The 23,443-nt window shown below is 31.3% G+C and overlaps 1 protein-coding gene across 3 annotated transcripts in view; it reads right to left on the reverse strand.

Moving 5' to 3' along the window:
* The window catches only part of LOC125070163 (espin), a 94,878-nt gene that overhangs the window by 51,740 nt on the left and 19,695 nt on the right, over window positions 1–23,443 (reverse strand). The window lies entirely within an intron of this gene.

The following is a 23,443-nucleotide window of genomic DNA, read 5'->3' on the forward strand; positions in this document are numbered from 1 at the left end:
AAGCATTAGATTTTACTCGAATAAAAGACTTCAACGCTATTTGATAATAAGCACAACGCCATCTATTTTTAAATGATCGAACTATGTCGAAAGTAGAGATTGTTTATTCAGCTACTATGCACTAGATGGCGCTGTAAGTACGCTTAATACAGGCCGTTATACAATTAGCCCATTTTCACGTAACTGGTATAAAATACAGTGCTTTATAATTTTATAACATTGAATCAGTTTGATACAAATGTAGTATAATACTAATTTTATTACGATGATTTTATTAGCACTTTACATGCGATGTCGCGCTAAAATTTATAAAATCAATTTAAATAATAAAAATTAGTTCATTCATGATTTTTTATACGCAGCAGAACATTTTTTACTTTATAAGTCTGTAAAACTAAATATATTTTTATATCATTATATGTTACATTCTGAATATTGATTAGCTATTTAGATAATATTATAGACAGTTGTGATTATGATTTATTTATTGCTTCTTTTAATAAAACAATAACTTTACAGAACACTATTCAATGGCTCTAAAGTAAACTATAACTAACATACAAAATAAAAATAAAGAAAGACAGAAAAATCCCAATTTTCGCAAATTCAAAATTAATAGGTAAAGAAAAAATATGTCTCCTTGTAAATGAAATAGTTGTTTTTTTATAACAAATAGGTACATTCTGTAAGCCTCAGTTATGACTTAAAATTTATTTACCTAGAATGAACTTAATATCAAACATTAATTAAAATTGTATGTAGTTTTTCACTTGTTCTTTAATTGTTTTATTTGAGTAGAGTGATTGCATAAGCTGACTTAGAACTCAAATTCAAAAATAACATTTAATAATAACTAACATCGCGGCCAGTTTATAAAATTAAGAATATACACGTCATCCTATCCTTTCCTGCATTGGCACCGACTCCAAAATTAAACTGATTAATTATCGTAAATAATTCAACGTATAGTATTACTTAAGAATAAGATAAACGCGGCACTAATTTCTCGCTTTGACGGTGTTGTTATTGCTGCGCCATCTAGCGGCGAGTTACAACAAATATTTGGTTTATAATAATCAGAGTATATACAATCTGATTATAAAACAGTACATATATACCTTATGAAATATAAATATATATAACTTACATGGTAATCGATCAAACGATTAACCTTAAAATAAAGATACAAACATCCAAAATTATATTTTTGTTCTCATAAAGTAAAAAAAAATATTACTACATATTATTTTTTAATTTATCTATTTAGATGTATTTGTTTTAAGATTCATAATTTTTGCTCCTCAATAACTGTTTTTAATTTTATACCTTTGTTAGCTCTAGAATCAAAGTAGTTTGCATTATTGAACGGATCATATAATGGAGATAAGACATCAAAACACTCCAAAAACTTCAATCAGCGTGTGAAATCTGAAAACTCGATGCGGAGAAGATCTATTTGATTCATTTTTTTTTTTAATTACGTTTCAGTGATTGTAGGACCTCGTAAATAAATAAACTAATAAATAACCAAAAGACTTGCATTGTTTATCTATATATGTTGTTTAAATTTGAGATTATAGCCGCATAAATGTTGTTATTAAACTTAAAGTGGAGTCTGATAAAGATTTCTGTTAAGGCAATGGCCACCTTGTTTTATTTTGTATTCTACCATTTTTGGTTTAGGTGTGCAAGTAAATTATAACATCGATTTTTATGAGTATAATTAGAAACCAAATTGAGGGCAAAAGTCGCGTAAAAAACTATTACTTCTGTCACGTGACTCAGTTGCACGCGCATTGTTTTGTTTTATAATAAATATTTACTTATTTTTATTTTTCTGTGTTTGTTATTCATTTCTCATATGTATTGTAGTATAACGAGTAAAGTACTATCATTGATCTCGCCTATCTAATAACCGGTTTTTATATGTAAGACTGGCTGAACCTTTTGCTTTACCTGAGCGAATTTTTACCCCCTTAGTTTCGTAAAATCCATTCTTAGCAAATGTCTAAGCCCTGTTAGGTACCTCTTGCCAAATTCTGAGATTTCGTAATTTATCAGTGATTGGTATTTCGCCTTGTAATGTGAATTTCTTGCATTAGTATTAAAACGAATACGTTTAAATGGAGAAAATCATGTAGAAATATTATTTTTTCAAATTAGGTTAATATTTAGTAAAAATTACCCAAACATGGACACTCCGGATACGGACGTAGACAGCGTGACGCGGACCCATTGTCAGTAGCCCCGTAAGTTCAATGACTAACAGTAGTCGGTGAGATATATCATTTGTAATTATAACGTCCGTATTTTTCGTTTGCACGTATAACGCATACATTAATTTGAATATTTTAATTGCGAAAAAAAAATCTCGAACAGTATATGGAATTAAGTAATTACGTAAGTTAATGAGATAATTCATTTTAGCATAATCACTTTTCGTATTAAAATATTTCTGGAAAATCACCAATTATAATAAGGTTCTTTTACTTCTTATTCAGCCTTCTAGGTTATTTCAGTAGGATTATCTTTTCAAAAGATAGCACATTGAACAATACAAGTTTATTAGATAAAGGTTTAACCATGCTTTCAGCATTTAGTTTAATATATATGAAACCCCTAAAGTTTATCAATGATACCTACTTAATAATAAAACATAGTATAAACCTAAGTCGCTTACCGCTGTCTGTCCCAATGTATGCTTAGATCTTTTAAATTACACAACGTATTTTGATGCGGTTTTTTTTTTCATATATAGATTGATTCAAAACGAAGGTTTATATGTATAATACATGCACAATATAGTAGAGAAACACTGATAATTTTAGAACCCTACGAGATAGATTAAAATAATGAAATACAGTATTGTACACCTAAAAAATGTCTTCAAAAAAGTCCGCGATATCCGGATAACCCACAATAACCATTTTTATCCTTTACTTTTTTCGAGAAATAATGGCTCATTTTCGAAGTGATTTTAAGCAATACAGCTTTAATCCTTATCCAATTAAGTACTTAATTAATTAGATTGTGCATTTAATATAGACCAAGATGGCCCTTTACAGAACGTAATTTAAATGAATATTTTCGAAGTTATTACAGATTTAAAACGCAGGGACATAGCGGTTTGTATTGTCTAATGACTGAAAACCTCTAACATTTGTAAGACATTCTGTAGTATATCAGTATCAGCATTGCACCCGTGCGAAGCCGAGGCGGGTCGATAGTTAAACAATAATTTAAGAACAACTTCTGTTTTAGTAAAATCAAAATTTTCAACCAAATAATCAGTATTGCAATTGCAGAAAGTTGAAAATACTTACAATCTTGACACGATTCCAAACTGACTAACAAGTAATTAACAAAATATTGTTCATTTATTAATATTATAAATATATTTTGGGGTTTGTTATCAACATTATTTCAATACGAACATAATAATAAACCTACCTAAAATTACCGGCGCGTAAAGCAATGTCCAAAGTGTCGAGGTCCTCATCGTAGTCGTGGCACAACTCCAATGTTGAATTTCTTGCTTCATGCACATCGAATAACACAGTCCCATCACTATTCTTATCCGTCATCACACTTCGATACGACCTTGTTCCAAAACTAGAAGTAGCAGGCGTTCCACGTGGGAATTTTCTCGGAGGCACATTTGAATTCTGGCTGGGTGGTAAGTGCTGCTTTCTTAATCTCTTTTTAACGTAACGCCTCATTCTTAAAGAGAGCATTACGCGTATCCGTATATGACGTTTAATGTTCCTGTCGTAACGAATTTGTTCCTTTAACTTCCTATCACGTTTCCGTTTCGGCACTTCGTCTATCCTTTCTAACGGAAGGTTGCGTTCGATTAATCTATTCGATTCCAGATTCGGTGATCGATTGAAGAATTCCATGTTGTTGTTCTTCCACGCTTTGCTAAGCGACCAATTTTCTCCATATGACGAATTCTTCACTTGAATTGGTTTTTCGTACAAGTCTTCATCCAGGGCGACCATCCTCCGCGATATTAGGAAGTTATCGATGTTTTTGCCTATTGTACTGGTCTGTGAACTTAATGTTGTGTTTATGAGGTTCGATGTCAACGATGACTTGTTGTCGAAGGTGTCGCGGCTCAGCTTTGGCTCGGGTGACGTATTCCTGTTCTTCCTCTTTGCTATCGTCATAATTCGTCTCCGCATGCCCGACATGTTTGTCAGTTCACTCTTTAAGAAGGGACCCTTGCGGTCCGATGTCATATCCGGTGACCACGCTGCGTTCTCTGAACAACTGCAGAAATCCTTCAAAATCCTAGCGATAGCGTTGCAACTATCTGATTTTGATCTCTCCTTGGGCATTTTTCCATTTTTCTCTTTATTCGTCATTTAACACACTTGTACGAATGTTTGAGAGCGCACTCAGCGTTGTAATGAGTGCATATAATAAAGTTGAACGTAATTAGAAACGAGATTTATTCGGTAACTTCCGTATTCTCATAGATACAATGATATTGCGTAAGAGACGAGCGTCAAATGTGAAGCATCATGGCTGAGGAGAAATGATCTCGTTGATGTTGACTCTATTAATATGCCTATACTAGCTTTCAACTTCAGCTTTGCGTACGTGCCTGATCATTTAAATAATAATTTTAGCAATGTTTACTAAATCCTCTGGTAATATTAGATAACAAAAAAAAACGCCAAAAATGTCCAGTAGATAAGAAATTTGGATTTTAATCATAGATTCAAACTTTGCCGAGAGTTTTCATTTACTATATTTGGATTTATAATATTCATCTAGTACTCAGTGGCAAAGAAAAATATTGTGAGTAAATTTGCACGTGTTCAATAAATTATACCACGTGTGTATACTATTATTAACTAGCTTAGTAAAATTACTCAAAGTCAAAACCATATGTTTAAAAGAAGATGATGTCTCTGAGCAATGTAGTGTGAGATAAACAGAAACTGGATTCAAAACATTTCAATTTAACAATTAAATTAAATAATCATGAATGTTAACTACTTAAACATGAACAACACATGCAAGTCCGCAGTCAAAAGCTAGTATTAACTTACACGAAAAAAAAACACCGAGACAATGTAAATCATAATGATTGTAAAGGAATGCTTTCCATTTACTTTTCAATTTGTGAAAACAATAAGGAAATATAGCTTAAAGTATTATGCATAGTACATTTCCTGAGACCATTTACATCTCTATCAAAACAATGGAAACGTCGACTAACGAAAAGAAACTCAAGAAGTTTTTATTTCGGAAATCATTATTAAAATTGATATCAAGAAGGTAAATCTAATATTTGGAATTTTTAAGTAAAAAAGATTATTTGTAGACAAAATTGATACCTTTAACACATTTGCACACAAAAAAAAAAAAAAATGTTTGCGTCAGAATTCCAGCCTACAATGAAAATCGTCTTGAATCGTCTCTTTGTATACAGACGTATTAAGTTTCTGATTTATAGACGTTTTATTATATGAATATATTAACATATTTTAATTAGACCTACCATAAGTTACCCCAAAACAACATTAACAAGTTTAACCACAACTCTTACTTTTACAAAGTAATGACCCCTTGTAACGTCACGCACTTAACAAGTGTTTGATACATTATACAGAACAGGTTTTTTTTATCGCGTGATTGATAAAAACACATCGTCATTAATGAAACGATTTTCTTGTATACACATATCTGATTATGTCACACGATAAATAGAAAATTACATTATGCAAATTACAGTGCGATGTGGAATTAAAAAAAATAGTGTCAACGTCCACTATACGGAAATATAGTCAGTCATGTTTGTAAAGAAATAGACATATTCTTATAAATAGTCTTTAGAGAGGCGAGCTCTTTAGGGACGGCAAATGTTAGTGGCAGATTCAAAAATCGTATAATTTTTATTAATACATATAAGTATAATTAGAGCTTATGAGTAAAAATTAAACTAATTTATATCGTTTTGTAAATTTATTTACAAAAATACTATAAATTCCAAAAATATAATTCCAGTAAATGTGATACTCATACATAGAATAACCAAAATTTAATAATATAAATTATCAAAGCAATCCGACAAAAAACATATATAATCTTAATTGCTTTATTTCAACGAAAGCGTATAATTTTGTTTAAAAAAAGTAGTTACGTAAGTCATGTACAAGTCCTATATGAAAAAAAATCCAGTAAATGGACTTTTACTGGAAATAAAATATTTCTTCCTTTATTTCGATAGTTGTAAAGTAACTTACAACCATTCTTAAGATAATTCATATCTAATATTTCGCGGATCCATAGACACTTATAAGATTTTTTCAGTTAACATGGCTACCTTAACGTTGTTACCCGCTTTTCAACCATTAACGACATGATTTTAACAACCCCTGCCCAGTGAGCGTGTAATGACTACACGACGGTACCAGTTCAACAATTTACTTTCTATCTCATGTTGCATGCTAATAATATTCGTCTTTTAATTACAAACCCTAAAGATAACAATTCCCGCCATTATCCAACGTACTTTTTTAATATTGAAAATTAGAAAAGACTGAAGACTATTCAGCCATTTAAATTTTATTCTTTTTTAATCCGTTTTTAAATTTTATTTATAAATAATTAAAAAAAAACCGTTACGTTGTTTTCTTAAAATGTATTTAATTTTTTAAATAAATTATAAAGACAAAAAATTAAAGTGATTTATCTATGACGTGCTCTTACGTAAACATGAAAATAAAAATCCTCATACATAAAGTATATGAATAAAACGAAAGTTAATTTCCATTGAATTTAATTATGCATGTATCTGATGACCGTTTACTTTTAGAAATATAGTCTGAAAAGATAAATCAAATAATTCTAGACAATTATTTGTAGCTTTTTTTAAAGAGAAATTTAATTGTGGTGTGTATTGTTATAACAGCCCCGTTGTTTATCGCACAAGTATGCGCATCGATCAATGTTTAGAATATTTTTTGTTAGTTTCATCACAGATACAAAATATTTACATTGTTTAAAAATGTTTATTACAACTAATATGAATATTAAATATTTTAAACTGATAAATATCTTAAGGAAGTGATTTTCTGTTACAATTAAAAACTGAATAATCCGATTTAAAATCGACAATAATAAATTGTAATATTGTGGATATAATACTGATATTTGATAGAACTTTTCTTATTTTTAAATTTTATTACTATTAACGTTATAAATATATAGGTATTATAATGCCACAGATAAAGCAAATCTACTTTTTATGAGACCGAGAAGATGTAATATTAATTATAATTTTATCAAAAATATGTGTCTATTTATTGGTTTTTTATATTTATGTACTATGCATATTACCTTAACATAATAATAATTTACATAAAAAGATTGATTAATAGTGAATATCGAATAAAATTTACAAAATCCATCAGCATCCAAAAATATTATCGCTTATGCAACACATAGTTTCACATTCACTCTCACAGCACGATATAGCAATATGTTAATTCACTTTCGTACACGAAACTCGTTCCGATAATTCATGGATAGTCTATGCCATAAATTAAAAGAAATGTAAATGTCAAAAAAGCGCGCCAAATCGTTCACGGGACACGCTGCTTGACGGTCCCCAAATGTTGTACTGTTCATAAGTACAGTTGACCATGTCGAATTGCGCGTGTGTAACGACTGCGCGGCCAGCCTCGCTCTTTCTCCCATTCCTACATAACTGATGATCGACGCTGATGGTAATTAACAATTAAACTGCAGAATAATGTCGCCTATTTGATCAATGAGATCTAAATATATTATTTTATATATTTTTATGGCTGTTCAACGACTGCCTTTGCTTTGATCATGTATTATATAATTTAGATGGTAAAAAAAATATTTTTTTAAATTCTAATTATACGTTTATAATTTACCACTGTTTTTCCTGTAAAGATATAGATATATATATTTGTTTCACATAAATTTTTGTTTTTTTTTTTTTTTTAATTTGTTAATGTAATTTATACATGTCATTACTTAAATATTTAGTGATTATTTATGTTTGTTAACTGGTTTTCCCGCCGCGAAACGTTTGCTTTAGCTAATAAGCAAATAAAAAGTGAAATCTGTGAAATGCAGATTTACTTTTTAGTTTTATATGAAGAAAACTTTCAACTTTTTTCTAAAGTTTGTTTAACTGCCCTTGGTATGGTTTTTAAATCTTGATGTTTATTTAGACTCTGTTTGAATAAAACATTAGTTTTTCCGTCAACAAATTCTCAATAACAACTATGAGTAAAAAAAATTTACAGTTCTATGCTTTAGACATCACGTAGAGCCAATGATCCTGTACCTGAACTTTGTCTTGTCGGGTCTGTTTGACATTTCATCGGATTATGAAAGATCACTTGCACACAACTCACACATATTATAACATATACTTGCTTGCATTTATATTATAATACTGTATATACGAGGACTCCACACTAACGAATTAATCACATATGATGTCATTGATACTTACTACATAAAATAACTAAGCATTTTGATATAGTATGATCAACTATACAAAAATTAAAAAGTGATAACGTAAAAGTATATTTATATCCCAAGTGTATACTACAAAAGTCGCTATACTGTAAATATATACTTGACTCACTTAGAGTTAATTTAAAAAAAAATGGAGCATACATATTCTTCCTATTTTGAATATTATAAAAATCATAAGATTAAAGAAAAAATTAAATTATATTTTTATGTCGTAAAAGAGATATACAATTTTTGGTATTTTATAATTTACAGTGAATTTAGGATTAACTATAACCAGACGAAATTATGAAGGTACCGGAGAAACGTGACAAATATGAACCCTTCATTATTGACTACGTAACTCTAAAAATTTGTTGTATAACCAGTATTCGTTTTAGTATGGCAGGTGAAGCTGAGTGTCAGTTCGCACGCCCGATGGCCATCTATCGAAGAATTGATGAGCATCTTCTGGGAAGTAATTAATTTGTTCTTTAATTTTTACCTCCGTGACAAAAACCAATGATTACAAGTCATTTACGTAACTCACTTTTAAACGTATCAAAAAAACAGTTCCGATTCGACTTACTTAATTTTTTTTATCTATTTAAATTTTACACTTTACAAAATTTAATATATATTTTCTAGATTTTGTTTTAATTAATATTAGATGATGAAAAAGCGAGGAGGTAATACTTTAGTAGCTTTGTATGTCTGATGTTGTTCGAAATGAGTAACTGCCAAAGTGTTTTTTACTGGTTCTTCTCGGTAGAATCTACATTCCGACCGGTGATAGCTTTACGTTTAGTACAGTTCTGTAGTAATCACGATTCAAAAGTTCTTTGAAAAGCCCACTTGAATAAAGTTTATTGTATTTTTTTTTTATTTTAATTATCTTTTAATTGTTTTTAGCTGTCTTTGTTTTCGTCTTTTACCTAAATAATGATTGAATTCTTTTAAATAAAAAAAAATGTGTTTAATTTTTTATTTAAATAATTAATTTCAAATGAAAATGAATCAGGAAAGTTATAAATAAATGTTTTTTATGTAGATTTTAGTATTGACAAAAAGACGTATAGTTAAACATCTAGCGAGCATATAATTTGCTTGTACATATTAAAGTCCAGTTTATTTAAATTTAGTCCAATCGTTATTTGATTTATAGAGCCTCTAAATTATAAAAATAAAAACACACTAAATTATATCTCTAGTCTGCCTCTAAGAGTGATGATTAAAATCATCCTGAAAAGAAAGAAAATTCATGAGATGCCAGGGCTTTCCATTATCGCGGGACATGGTTTTAAAAAGGTAAAAAATAAGCTCAATTTCATTTGGTTCTAGTTTAATTCAATTATTACTGAATCCCGGAAAAGAAAAAAAAATAGCATACATTTTATTTACTGATTTTAAGCTGAACAGACTTTGAAGAACTTGCCAAATTTGAATCCATTTCTCCTCCAAACATTCTTAAAGAAAAGGAAATAGGTAGTTGCATCCATTCAACTCTCACTGACTCCCGGAAAACGAAAAAAAGAATTTTGGCAAACACTTTGCTCACTGATTTTGAGCTGAGTAGACTTTGAAGAACCTGCCAAATATTAATAAATTTGTCATTGTAGCTGCATGTTGGATTAAGTTCCAAACCTTCTTAAACAAGAGGAAACCTTTGCCCAGAGCTAGACACATTCACAAGCTGTTCCTTATATACTCCCATGCATTGAAATCACGTCACGCTGGTAGTCTTGTGCATGATCTACCTGGCTTTTTACACCTGTAACTTGTGCATACTGTTGTGTGTACTTGTGTTTACATATGTATTATCTCATGAGCAGCTAAAGTATCCATTGACAATGATCGAAGCTACCAGAATTAGTCAGGAAATGTAATCGTAATTTTAAAGGGTTTCCAATCCGTACCCCCAAAACAAAATGTCAATGGACCAATTCCGTTGGTGCAAGACTTGACCAAAGACCTGGATGAAGAGAGGTCTGATTAGAATTAGCAAAATACAATTTCAATATGATATTCTTTTACATTTGACTAGATATATTGTACATGTCATTCATAAAGACTATGTATGTAGAAATCAGTTAAGTTCGAATATTTATACATTTAAATCAAAACGATTTATGTGATAAACCTAAATTAACTTAACTTTCCGCTCCAAAACTCATTTGCGAAATCGTATAATGAATGGTCCTACAACATACACTATTGTAACATTGCTTAATACTTACACTTCTAAATGCTTAACACGTAATGTAAATGAAATAGAAATATCCGTTCGTAGCATTAAAATATCTATAACTATTTATATATGACATAGTTCCATCAAATCAAATGTATTTTATTCAAGTAAACTTCACAATGAAGCGTTTTTGAATCGTCAATATTTAAACACTACCGTTTCGGAAAGCTGAAGAAACGGCAAGAAATTCGCATACTTGTTCTTTTCAAATAAACAGATTTATAATGCTGTTATTCACAATTAGCGTTTAATCAGTCCTGTGATGGAACACGAGCCTACATACAGGCGGTTTTTTTTTCTAAAAAGTATTATTTTATGAATAACGAAATTTATTGATTAATTTAGTGTTACGAAACTTTTTAAATATCATCATAGACCCAAAATCATTATGGTCACTCTACACTATACATATATCACCTTCTTGTCATAGTAGTTTATTACTTGTTAATAATTTTAAACAGAAATTTGAAAAAATATAGTTATACATTTTTTTCTAAATTCCTTAATAAATTAAACCAGTTTACATGTCTGTGAATTGTAGTTGAGCTTTCTCCGAACCCGTCTGGGTGGGTGCCACCCACTTGTCAATTTATTCTTCCGCCAAACAGCATTGAATTTTATACACAAGATATATATTGAAAATGTAAGCACAAGGAATATTAAAATATCAATATTTCGTACAGAACCAATCTCTATAGGCATTGAATCCCTTTATCAGAAAACCCTATTTTATTTTCCTATGTCACAAAAAAAATATCAATCAATTCACCATCACCTTTTCTGTCACTTGAACTTCAAAGTCTATTTAGGTCCGATATATCATAAATGATTGCCTCGTAGATCCTGAGGTTCTGAATTTCACACACAAGTCGGCCTGACGAAAATTTATTGGATTTTTCTATCGAAATTGTCACTAACAGCTTGGAGTCTAGTAATTGGAAGGGAGTACACTCCCGTGCTTCTTTGAACGCTGGTAAAGCATTTGATTCTGCGCCTGAAGTTTTCCGGTCGTGTCGGATTTTGCCGTCCTTTCGGATTATGAAAGGGAGGCAAGAGGGATATATTTGTGATAATATAATGTTTATACAGAAGAATATACAAAAGTATTCCATAAAAGCTGATATACATACAATTAATACAAGAAATAAGAATAAACTTGTAACCTACTTTCCGTTTGCATACGGTGCAGAGAACGTTTTTGGGCAATGGTATACGCATATATAATAAGATACCGGGAAATGGAACCAGTTTACCATTTACGAAATTTAAAAAGTTTATTAAGACTAAATTAATAAATAAGTCTTATTATTCATTAAAAAAGTACTTTTTAGAAAAAACGCCTGGACTTAGGCTCGGTTTCCATCACAAGACACTAATTATTGTAAAAAAACAGCATTGTAAATCTGTTTATTTGAAAAGAGCAACTATGCGAGTTTCTTGCCGTTTCTTCTCGCTGGAGGCTGCTTTCCGAAACGGTGGTAGCATTTTAAAATTGACGATTCAAAAACGCTTCGTTGTGAAGTTTACTTGAATAAACTTGATTTGATATGCCTTACATATATGAGATTACGATGGCCAATTTCAAGGGAGGCCCTCTTGAAATTAGCCATCGTAACTGAAATAATCCAAAACGACGTAATTATAATTATAATAAACTAATTTCGAACGTCACTTCAAAACGTCTTATTAAAATAATTTCGTTCAAATTATCTTTATTCAAATAACCCATCTCCGCTCGAGCAGAGCACAGTAAGTCACGGTTAGTCAATCTTCCAAGAATCACACGAGACAATCAATTATAAAACGAACAGATGGACAAAAACAATAATCTCATGATCTAATAACGCGACGTCTTTGTAAAGTGAAATTATGATTATCATTGATATCGTTTTTTAGACGTCTGAAGATTTAACAATAAAAAGGCGGTATTATAAATACCGATAATTCCAACGATATAATGTCTTTTGTAAAAAAAAAAGAATTGATAATTATTTTTGTTTTTTTTTTTTTATTTTTATCGTTAGGTCTTCAAAAAAATAGTTGTACATTTCTAGATGGTCAAGGACATATATTAGTGATAGATAAAAAATACTGTTCTTAAATGTTATTAAACTCTCAATGAAATTTGACGATATGCTAATTCGATGGCCATATTCAGTGGTAATACTTCAACAAAAGAAATAAAATATTCAATGGATATCATCCTTTAGATCGTCGCCGGCAGACATTCAGCTGGAAAATAGGTATTGCACAGAAGATATTATAAACACAATTGTTCTCTTTCCTATAATCCGATCGAATGGCAAATTAGACACGAAAAAAAGTTCAGGCGTTAGACTATTCGTGGTATATGCTTTCGAAGCATGCTATCAAATGTAAAAACAGCTGATTACTAAAATCCTCATGTCAGAAAAACCCTTTTATGGATTCAAGATTTTGAACATACGATCTAGAATAACTTTGACGCCTTAACATTCAACATGCAAAAATACACCGCGTTAATAGAGCAATAGTAGCGGACGGACTGCCTAGCGATGTAAACGCCCTTTCAATACAGATCCCTTGGACTTTATTGGACGAAGAAAATAAATATATCAGTAATTATCATCATAATTACTAAGCAGACTTTGCTGTTGTAATACTATAAAACAAAACTTCTTCTCATCAAATAACTCTCGCTATGCTCTATGTCATAAATATTGTGATATATAGATACTTGCTCGAACTTGGACGATATACGAACACACGGTGACAGACAGGGTGACCAATTCTAGATCGCTTACCGAGCTAGGAAAATAATTATGGTCGATATTTCTCTGATGTATCAAAATTATAAATTAGAATTAGGAATAAAGTAGCTATAATTCAACTAGATTAGTATTCGAGATTAGATATATCTGTATATTATATAATTATAACAAAACTACATAAAGCATATTGTTATAAAATCAATAATGTTATTACGTTACGTTCAGTGGTAATGATAGAAAGTTAAACATGCATTTTTTTCAGGATTTGCACGTTCAATATTAGAATATCGAATGTATTTCTGAATGAACTGACAACGTCACGTTCACATTATAAAATATATTTTTCTTTTCATTCAAATCGTACTTACTTTCGAACTGTACACGGTCACTGTAATCTTTAATTTATTAACAAAACAAAAACTATTTAAACCTTAAAACGATACAAACATTTGTACACAGTGATGCGAGAACGAGTCGGTCATCTCTTTCCGGCGGAAGTTGTCCAGCAGCCATATTAAAAACAACGTCACAATTATATACCACATAACAATGTCAAAATATCACGACCTTAAGGTTCAACGATCACAGAGTATTTACGTACAGATGAAACACAAAAATCATTTAATAGTAACTATTTTTAACATTTCGTAGTGTAACCTGTGAATATTGTGAACTAAATGCAAAAATAGTATTGTCTCGCGCGTATGTGAAAGCAGATGTACATAAGTAAAGATGACGTGCGCTTGAGTGCTTTGTTCGGTTCTATGTAATGTATTCGATAAACATGGCGGCGCTACTGTCGCTAGAAAACAGTGTAATGGGTGCGTAAACAGAGATTTGCTTAAATAAACATTATTCAAACGCACTGTTTCCCACTCTTAGGAAGTAACATCTACTAATATATTAATGGCTAGTTACGATTTCATTCTTACAGCACACTTTAACATAAAGATAAATCTATAAATCTAAGATCAAATGATCGTAGATTTGTAAATTTAGAAAGGTATATTTTTAAATTTAATATTGTCAAAATGACAGCGAATTTTAATTTAGAGGACAATATTTCGTTAATACCATATTCAATTGAATCTTATTGGTTATACAAAAGCATTTTTTCAACATATAACACCTTTCTTAATGCCTCCACTGGTAACAATTAGGCTGGTAAAGTTTTCGCCCAGAAAATCCTCATTGTCATTCGTCTGGGACATGTTCAAGCATACTTATTTGAAAAGCAATATATTTTTCTTTTGATTTTTATAATTATTTAAGGCATCGATGTGAACAGAGAATAATTATTGTTATAACAGATTATAAATGACAGCTGTCAGAATATTTGACGTAACGATATCTCTATAGTTCACATACTCTGTATGCTCAGTCGTGCATCAATTTTTGGTTACTATTCACGGAATGAGCATATACACTTTCGTTTCAATATAAAATATTTTGCTTTCGTAATTGAAGCTAATAACATATTAATTATCTTTGGTTATCAAACGTCAGACGAGTTAATTTTTATTAATTATTTCCTTACATTTTCTAATTATTATGTTCACTAATTTCAAATTCTTTTAGACATATATGGAGACATTAATCATAGTCCATATTTGTGTAAATTAATGAATATAAAAAAATACTATTACTTCAAAACTTTTAAACACTGGAGCTCATTCTACACGAATTGACAGAACTACAAATACTGTCAAGTTTTTCTCATGGGTTAAAAGAGTAAGCTTTTAAAGCTCGTCGAATGCTTTTGGCTTAGACATAGTTTCTTATGGTATAAAAAAGCGGACGGGCAAATAGGCCACATAATGGTAAGTGGTCACCACTGTCCATAGAACTGCTGTTTAGCACTAGAATATGTGATGAGTGGGTGGTATCCACCCAGACGGGATTGCAAAAAGCCTGACAACCCAGAGGAATATTGAACACCAATAATAATAAAATAAGCACCAGTGCTGACTGACTCCGAGAGAGAGCCGAGATGGCCCAGTGGCTAGAACGCGTGCATCTTAACCGATGATTTCGGGTTCAAACCCAGGCAGGCACCACTGAAATTTCATGTGCTTAATTTGTGTTTATAATTCATCTCGTGCTCGGCGGTGAAGGAAAACATCGTGAGGAAACCTGCATGTGTCTAATTTCAACGAAATTCTGCCACATGTGTATTCCGCCAACCCGCATTGGAGCAGCGTGGTGGAATATGCTCCAAACCTTCTCCTCAAAGGGAGAGGAGGCTTTTATCCCAGCAGTGGGACATTTACGGGCTGCTAATGCAAAAAAAATGCTGACTGACTCTATATCGAATAGACGAGATACTGACCTATAATTACCTAATAAAACATTACCAATATTAGATTGAAGATTATGTAAATGTATTTAATATATCTATCTTAAAATATAAGTAATTATCGATAAAACTTTATTTAAATTTATTTGAATATGACATCAAGGCTTTAGTACAACAAACACATAAACAAATTAAAAATTAAGATACACCAAAGGCCTGACGAGTAATAAAAATAAAATATTATATATGTAGATATATAATATTTTTATTATAATCATGTTGGGAAATTAAAATACACACATACTAACATACATTTATCAATGTGACACAGGTGTATATTATACTTTATTAAGTTACATCAAAAACAGGAAACTGGTTTAGCATGACTGATGACACTTTCACGTGCACAAAGTTTATTAGAATAACATATAATTTTGATAAAATCTCGAGAGTTCGCCGTATCTAAATTTCATTTAAAATATCGAACTTTGAATGTCTTTACTAAACACAGCTCGTAAATAATTGTTGCTTGGCCTCTTTTCCGGATTAAGGAATGGGTTTGGAGTTTTAACCACCATACCACTTCACGAGTTTGATAATCATATTTGATAACAGACACATGTAAAATTCCTAACAACGATTTCGATATGATGGTTTGAAGTTGCAATCTTTGGTTATGTTATCCTTGTATTGTATATATGTAGATTCTTGAAAATATTTATACTAATTTAATTTATAGATTATATTTTTATTTTATTTTATATTTGCATCCGCTACAGTAAAACAAAGTTCTATAAATTAGCCACAGCATTTTCCTTCAAGTTTATATTAGTTTATATTAATCATTATTTCAAAATTAAAATAGATAATAGTGCACTGATTTTGAGCGTGCTCAGCGCTACCATCTAACGTAAATCATCAACAATTCGTCGTCACGCTCTATCGTAACAAGCAATGTGTAAGAGTTAAAACAGTCGCTTACTGAAAAGAACTCTCGATGGCGCTGTTGTCAAATCAATATAAAATTAGAATCAATCAATACAAAATTACATTAGAGATGGTAAATGAATTAGATACAAAAGACGCATACAATCTTCTTTAAAACACTGTAAAGATAATGAATTTGGTCACGGCGTTCATTCTTGATAGAGGCTAGCAAACTACATAGGACTAATTATACTGCAAAAACGTACGTGCTATGTATGTGTTCTCACTTATGGACTGATAGGATGCCAAAACTGATACGATTTGAATGGTTTGAGGTGAAAGACTTATAGTTTCACGTGCTTCACATGGGATATACCCATTATTAATTCACTAATCACGCGAATTGAATTATTACCTTAAGATATATTATTTGAAACAATATTTCAATATTTAGACGGTATTATTTGTATGTATCACAAACAACTAGTATAATAAGCGTCTTAATAAAAGACCATTTAAACAGCTTCCTGATTTAAATTTGCCAACAGGCTTTTTGGGCTTCAGCCCAGGGCCCCGTGTATTCAACGGGACCGGGCTAGGTCAAGTCAAGGCAAAGTCAAAAATAGACGATAATACGTAAGATTCCATCATTTTATTCAATTAAATAATTCGTATGGTTTGCAGTCCTGCGAATCCTGCAATTAATAAAACCCATTCAATTAATTTAATTCAAGTCTACGTTCAGGTGTGTTTTAAGTAAGCCGAGATGTCCCAGTGGTTAGAACGCGTGAATCTTAACCGATGGTTGGATGGATGGTTGGTTCAAACCCAGGCATGCACCACTGCATTTTCATGTGCTTAATTTGTGTATATAATTCATCGCGTGCTGAGCGGTGAAGGAAAACATCGTGAGGAAACCTGCATGTGTCTAATTTCAACGAAATTCTGCCACATGTATCTACCAACCCTCATTGGAGCAGCGTGGTGGAATATTCTCCAAACCTCCTCCTCAAAGGCAGTCGAGGCCTTAGCCCAGCAGTGGGAAATTTACAGGCTGTTAATGTAAACTGATTTAATAGTAATATAACAATGATAATAAAATAATATAAAATAGACTGACCTACAAAGCGTTATTGGATGCAAGAGATAACGATTAAAAGTAATAAATATTAATGATTATACTAATAAATAAATGATACTTTCTAAAACTAAGCTGCGAGCTACTTGCTACGTCAATGTTTTGGGTAGATATAAACTTGATCTTGCAACTGTTCAAGATCCGACCGAATGTGTCTGTGAATTTTTTACCTATACGATAAATAGTTATTTGTGCGAGTTTTTTTTTAATCTGTCTAGATTTAAATTAAGATTTAATTTCTCTCCTAGAAAGTATTCAATTTAATATTATGATAAAGGAATTTTCCGCATTATAGGTACACTAGCGACCCGCCCCGGCTTCGGACGGGTGCAATGCTGATACCAAATATACTACAGTAAACTGATAATATATATATACCTACATATATATATGTAGGTACAGTATGTCTTTACATGTAATATGTATATAAGTTTTTCAGTCATTAGACAATACAAACCTCTATGTCCCTGCGTTTTAAATCTGTAATATCTTCGAAAATATTCATTTAAATTACATGCTGTAAAGGGCCATTCTGATCTATATTAAATGCACGATGCATTTAAATTCTTAATTGGATAAGGATTAATGCTGTATTGCTTAAAATCGTTTCAAAAATAAGCCATTATTTCTTGTTAAAAGTAAAGCTCAAAAAATGGTTATTGTGGGTTATCCCTAAGAGTTAGACATATATCATCGCGGAATTTTTTGAAGACCTTTTTAAGGTGTTTATTGTACAATATTATAGTACATTATTTTCATCCATCTTGTAGAGCCAGCCATACAGCCAGCGTTTGCGATGTAATTGCAAAAGATGTTTTTATTTACGACATGACATTAGAAACCTCTAAAATAATCAGTGTTTCTCTACTATATTGTGCATGTATTATACATATAAACCTTCCTCTTGAATTACTCTATCTGAGAAAGAAAACCCGCTTCAACATCCGATGTGTAATTCTAAAGATTTAAGCATACACAGGGACAGACAGACAGCGGTAAGCGACTTTGTTTTACACTACTTAATGAAAAAAAAAAATGGTAATTTAGTTACGTACAAAACCGTAATTGGAAAATATTATTCGAAACAGCAATGAACCTTTTCGCCAAGTAAAATTACTAAGGTCTATTTTTATATAAAATAATATTATTTAATATAGGACGTCAGACTGACAGATAAAGCACGATGTCACAAAGATCCTAGACAGTCTTCAACAAAACCTTGGTAGGGAGTCAAGACTCTCTGGGCGTCTGTTCCGTCCAAATAATGTTTAACAGTTTTATTATATATATACGGAGGAGCTGGATGCCGAACAGTTGGGTTCGGGGATTGATCCGACATTTGGAAGACTATGTGGGCTTGAAATGGAGATATTCACAAAATAAAACGTATTTAATATCGTCTTATCACTGTATCAATTGATTCAACACTCGTACGCCATAAAAATATCAAAGGATTACAATAATTATACTCTTTATAATAGCAAATGGGTTTGCAAGCAACCATCGCATTCGAGTTGCTTGTCAAAACATAACGACTCGCGTTGTCATGACACTTACAACCCATTCGGGTTTACCCGCTGCAAAAGTAAATCAGCCATCAAACATTATTGCCAACTACTCGATTCATTAATTATCCAAAACAACAACCAAAGTAACCGCGTTCCGTTATATATATATTTATTTATTTTATCATTTATAATTATTTATGAAAATTATTTAAAGCATATTATTCCACAGTTAATACTTAGAAGCTCGATATGCAGGCTTCAATTTACTTTAAACACAATCTCATAAGTAGAGCCTATTGTATCAGACAAAAATACATGGATAAATAATTGCTCTCTCGTATCAAAATGAACTAGTAGTAAGTAACTTATACAAAACAAGCTGATCTTCCGACTTAGTTAGACTTAGACTTTAGATTTAGATCCCAATCGTAGCGCCACCTACCTAGTCCAATCTGTTATATTTTTGATGGTATAGGTTGGCGGACGTGCATATGGGCCATCTAATGGTAAGCGATCACCACCGGCCATAGACAATGGCGCTGTAAGAAATATTAACCATTCCTTACATCGCCCCTTGGGAGCTAAGATGTTATGTCTCTTCAAACCGGAATACAACAATACTGAGTACTGTTAGAATATCTGATGAGTGGGTGATACTTACCCAGACGGGCTTGCACAATGCCCTACCACCAAGTACCAAGTCCAATCTTCAGAGACCCACAAATACACACAATAAAAAAAATTAAAATCGAAATTGGTCTAAGGTCCTCCCACGTAGAGAAAATCTAAATCTAAAAAGAAAAACTACTTAGTTTTTTGCCGGTTCTTCTCAATACATTTCGATCCGGTGGTAACGCTTGATGATTCAAAAGCGCTTGTAAAAAATCTATTTGAATAAAATACAATGAATTGATTTAATATATTATGATGTATTTCATTCTACTATGTCGGTTATGACCTAGATGTTCACAGCAAGCTGATGGAATACGGTTATTGATTGAGCAATTTTCACCAATCATTGCGTTCAATACCGCACGTGTTAAGAATGTTGTATTGTTTTGTAAATGTACTACAAACCCTCGTTATATATACACATCTTGACTCCGTTCGAGTTACTTATGACTTATTAAATACGTTACGTGTATCATAAATTTTGTACACTTTATCGCGAATGTGATATACTTTTTTTTGTTTTAATTCTTTCTTTTTTTATATAACATTTGCAAGTGAACAAAAGAGCCACCGAATGGTTAGTCATCTGCGCTCTAAGATAGACCTATTTTTACTGGCGTGAGCCAGTAAAAATAGGTCTATCTAAAATGAGTGATCATTCTTTAAGCCGGACCATGATAATACTAAGTGTTGCTGTTTGGCATTGGAAAATGTGATGAGTCGATGATGAGAGTGGAGACAAGCATTCAACCCTACCACCGAGTCAACAAATCAGTTTCTTGTCGGTTCTTCAGAATACATTATTTCTCTATGACCATATTTGATAGATTACTACGTATTCTCAACATATTATTGTAAATAAAAAATATTATAAAACCGACCAAGTGAGAGTCGGACTCGTCGTACGAAGGATTCCCTTATCTATAAAAATGTCAAAAAATCAGACTTGTTGTATGAGATATTCTCAAATATTTATTCTGTTTTTTAGTATTTTTTGTTATAGCAGCAACAGAAATACATCATATCTAAAAATTTCAACTGTCTAACTATTACTACTTACTACTACACGGTTCATGAGATACAGTCAGGTGACAGACGGACGGACAGCGGAGTCTTACAATTAGGGTCTCCTTTGGGTAAGGATCCCTAAAAGCGATCAGAGATTGTATTAAAAAAAAATTAATTACGATAAAGAGAAAGGGTATATTATAATTTCTAGAATAATTTGTTATCTTCAGCAAAATATAGATATAACGTAGACAATGGCAGGTTGTTACGAAGACTGCTATAATCAATGATGTATTAACTAGGTTACTGGGATTCTCTACTAATACAGTATATTTAATCTTATTTTGATAAATATAGGGTTCAAATTATGTGATTGAAGTTTTTAAATATATTGAATGCATTTTTATATTGACATATGAAAATATAAGATTGCCATAACAAAAAATCTTAACGAAAACTCAAATAATAAAACTATGTATGTGATGTTATCACTATTTCCTCAGATCCCTGAAGCCACGGCTCTTAGGCTTAAGAGAGGACTGTATGCCTTAGATTGATATTTCTTTCTTGATCTTAATTACTTACATAATTATGGCAAATCATTACAATAATCTAGAAACTACTACGGGAAATATATTAGCAATTTACAAATTTGTAGTTTTAGTACCAACATTACCATTCGAAATCACAATCGTAATCATAAATATTAGTTGTTCTTAAAGAGAGTTTTAGTAATAAAATATTATACGATTACGGTAATTCAACTCTTTGTCATGGCAAAGAGTTCAAGATGATCTCTATTCCATGTTTATTCTCGTCTTGTACTTAAAAATCATTTTCATAGTATTCCTTCGCCCACCGTACAACAGGGAATCAGAGCGTGTTCAACGCTGTTTTTAGACCGACCAGCATTCGTTATAATAACTATGGAATGGCGATTAAAAACCTTGATAAGTTAAGCGTGTTACATTTAAATTATTTCATTTTACTTAACGGTTTTCAAAACATATGTTATATTTATTTATATAATACTAGCTAGCTACCTGCTCCGGCTTCATGCTTGTAGAATAAGTCTATATACAACTTCTAGACAGAAGAACTAACATAAAACGTAAAACTCTTGATTTTTTTCCGGCTAGAAAAGTTGAAACACTCAGATTTTCTCTACGATAATATGCATTCTTTATACATATAAACATATCACTTAAATGTTTATGTTTATTGATGAAAACCGCATTAAAATCCGTTGCGAAGTATAAAAGATCTAAGCGTACAAATGTCAGGAAGTGACTTCGTTGTATAGAGTGTTGAGTTATCATTAAAAAAATACTACTGAGTTCCTTACTCGTTCGTCTTAAGATAAAATCCACATGCTTATATAACCATTACTGCACCAGTATATATAAAACTGTTACCGGTAGCTGATGTATTTAATATTGTATATTTTTATGCCATAGTTGTCATATCATTGCTTGTTTCCCTAAAATACAATTTAAAAAAAAAAGATGTAACGCGTTTCGACGAAGGCGTTGGTATAAAATTCGCCTTGCATTTTTTCTCACTTTAAGTTAGTAGTCTATTGATGTGTCATGGGTGAATTTCATGTTCTTTTTAATCTATATTAAATTAATTCAATGTTGATTTTATAAATAGCGTATATTCAAGTGTTTTATTTTTAAAACAGTGATTTAAATTTCAAGTCTACTGCTTTTTAATTAGTTATGAATAAAAATGAACCTAACTAACTTTCTTCGTTTCTCAAGTAAACGCAACAATAATACATTATTTTATTTTAATGAATATAATACAAGAACTAAAGAAATCGTTCAGTCATACAATTATAAGCTACTAGTTGCTATAAAAAAAAACACAAGAGTATAAAACCCCATTTACATAAATTTCTCATTAAGAATAAAAAAAAAATACATACGCCAGATTCTAAACCAGACTCTACCACTTACTCAACTGAGCGAAAAACGTTGAGTTTCTAAAGTAATTCTGCAAACTGTTTTTCGTAATTTAAAAGGCAAATTATAATTAGCAAGCCAAGTTTGGAGGTATCTCAAGTGTTATGTGCTATAAGTTTATATATAGATAATCATAATTTTTCAAAGATTTTATATATTATTCATCAACTATCTGCTAGATGCTCGTCTTCTCCCCGATCGCTCTCCACCGGGTCCAACTAAACCATCCACAAAAAAAAAATCATCAAAATCGGTCCAATCGTAGGAGTTATGTAAAGGAGGTTTATTATGTATGTTGTAAACAAATGGGTATGACCAATGTTGGTGACCACGTTGATTAAAGGAATCTCATGACACACAAACTTGAAGTCTTAAAGCTACAATAACAAGGCACAATTTTAAGAATTACCGTAGCAAA

Source organism: Vanessa atalanta, chromosome 16 (genome assembly GCF_905147765.1).
Source record: "Vanessa atalanta chromosome 16, ilVanAtal1.2, whole genome shotgun sequence".
Taxonomy (NCBI): Eukaryota; Metazoa; Arthropoda; class Insecta; order Lepidoptera; family Nymphalidae; genus Vanessa; species Vanessa atalanta.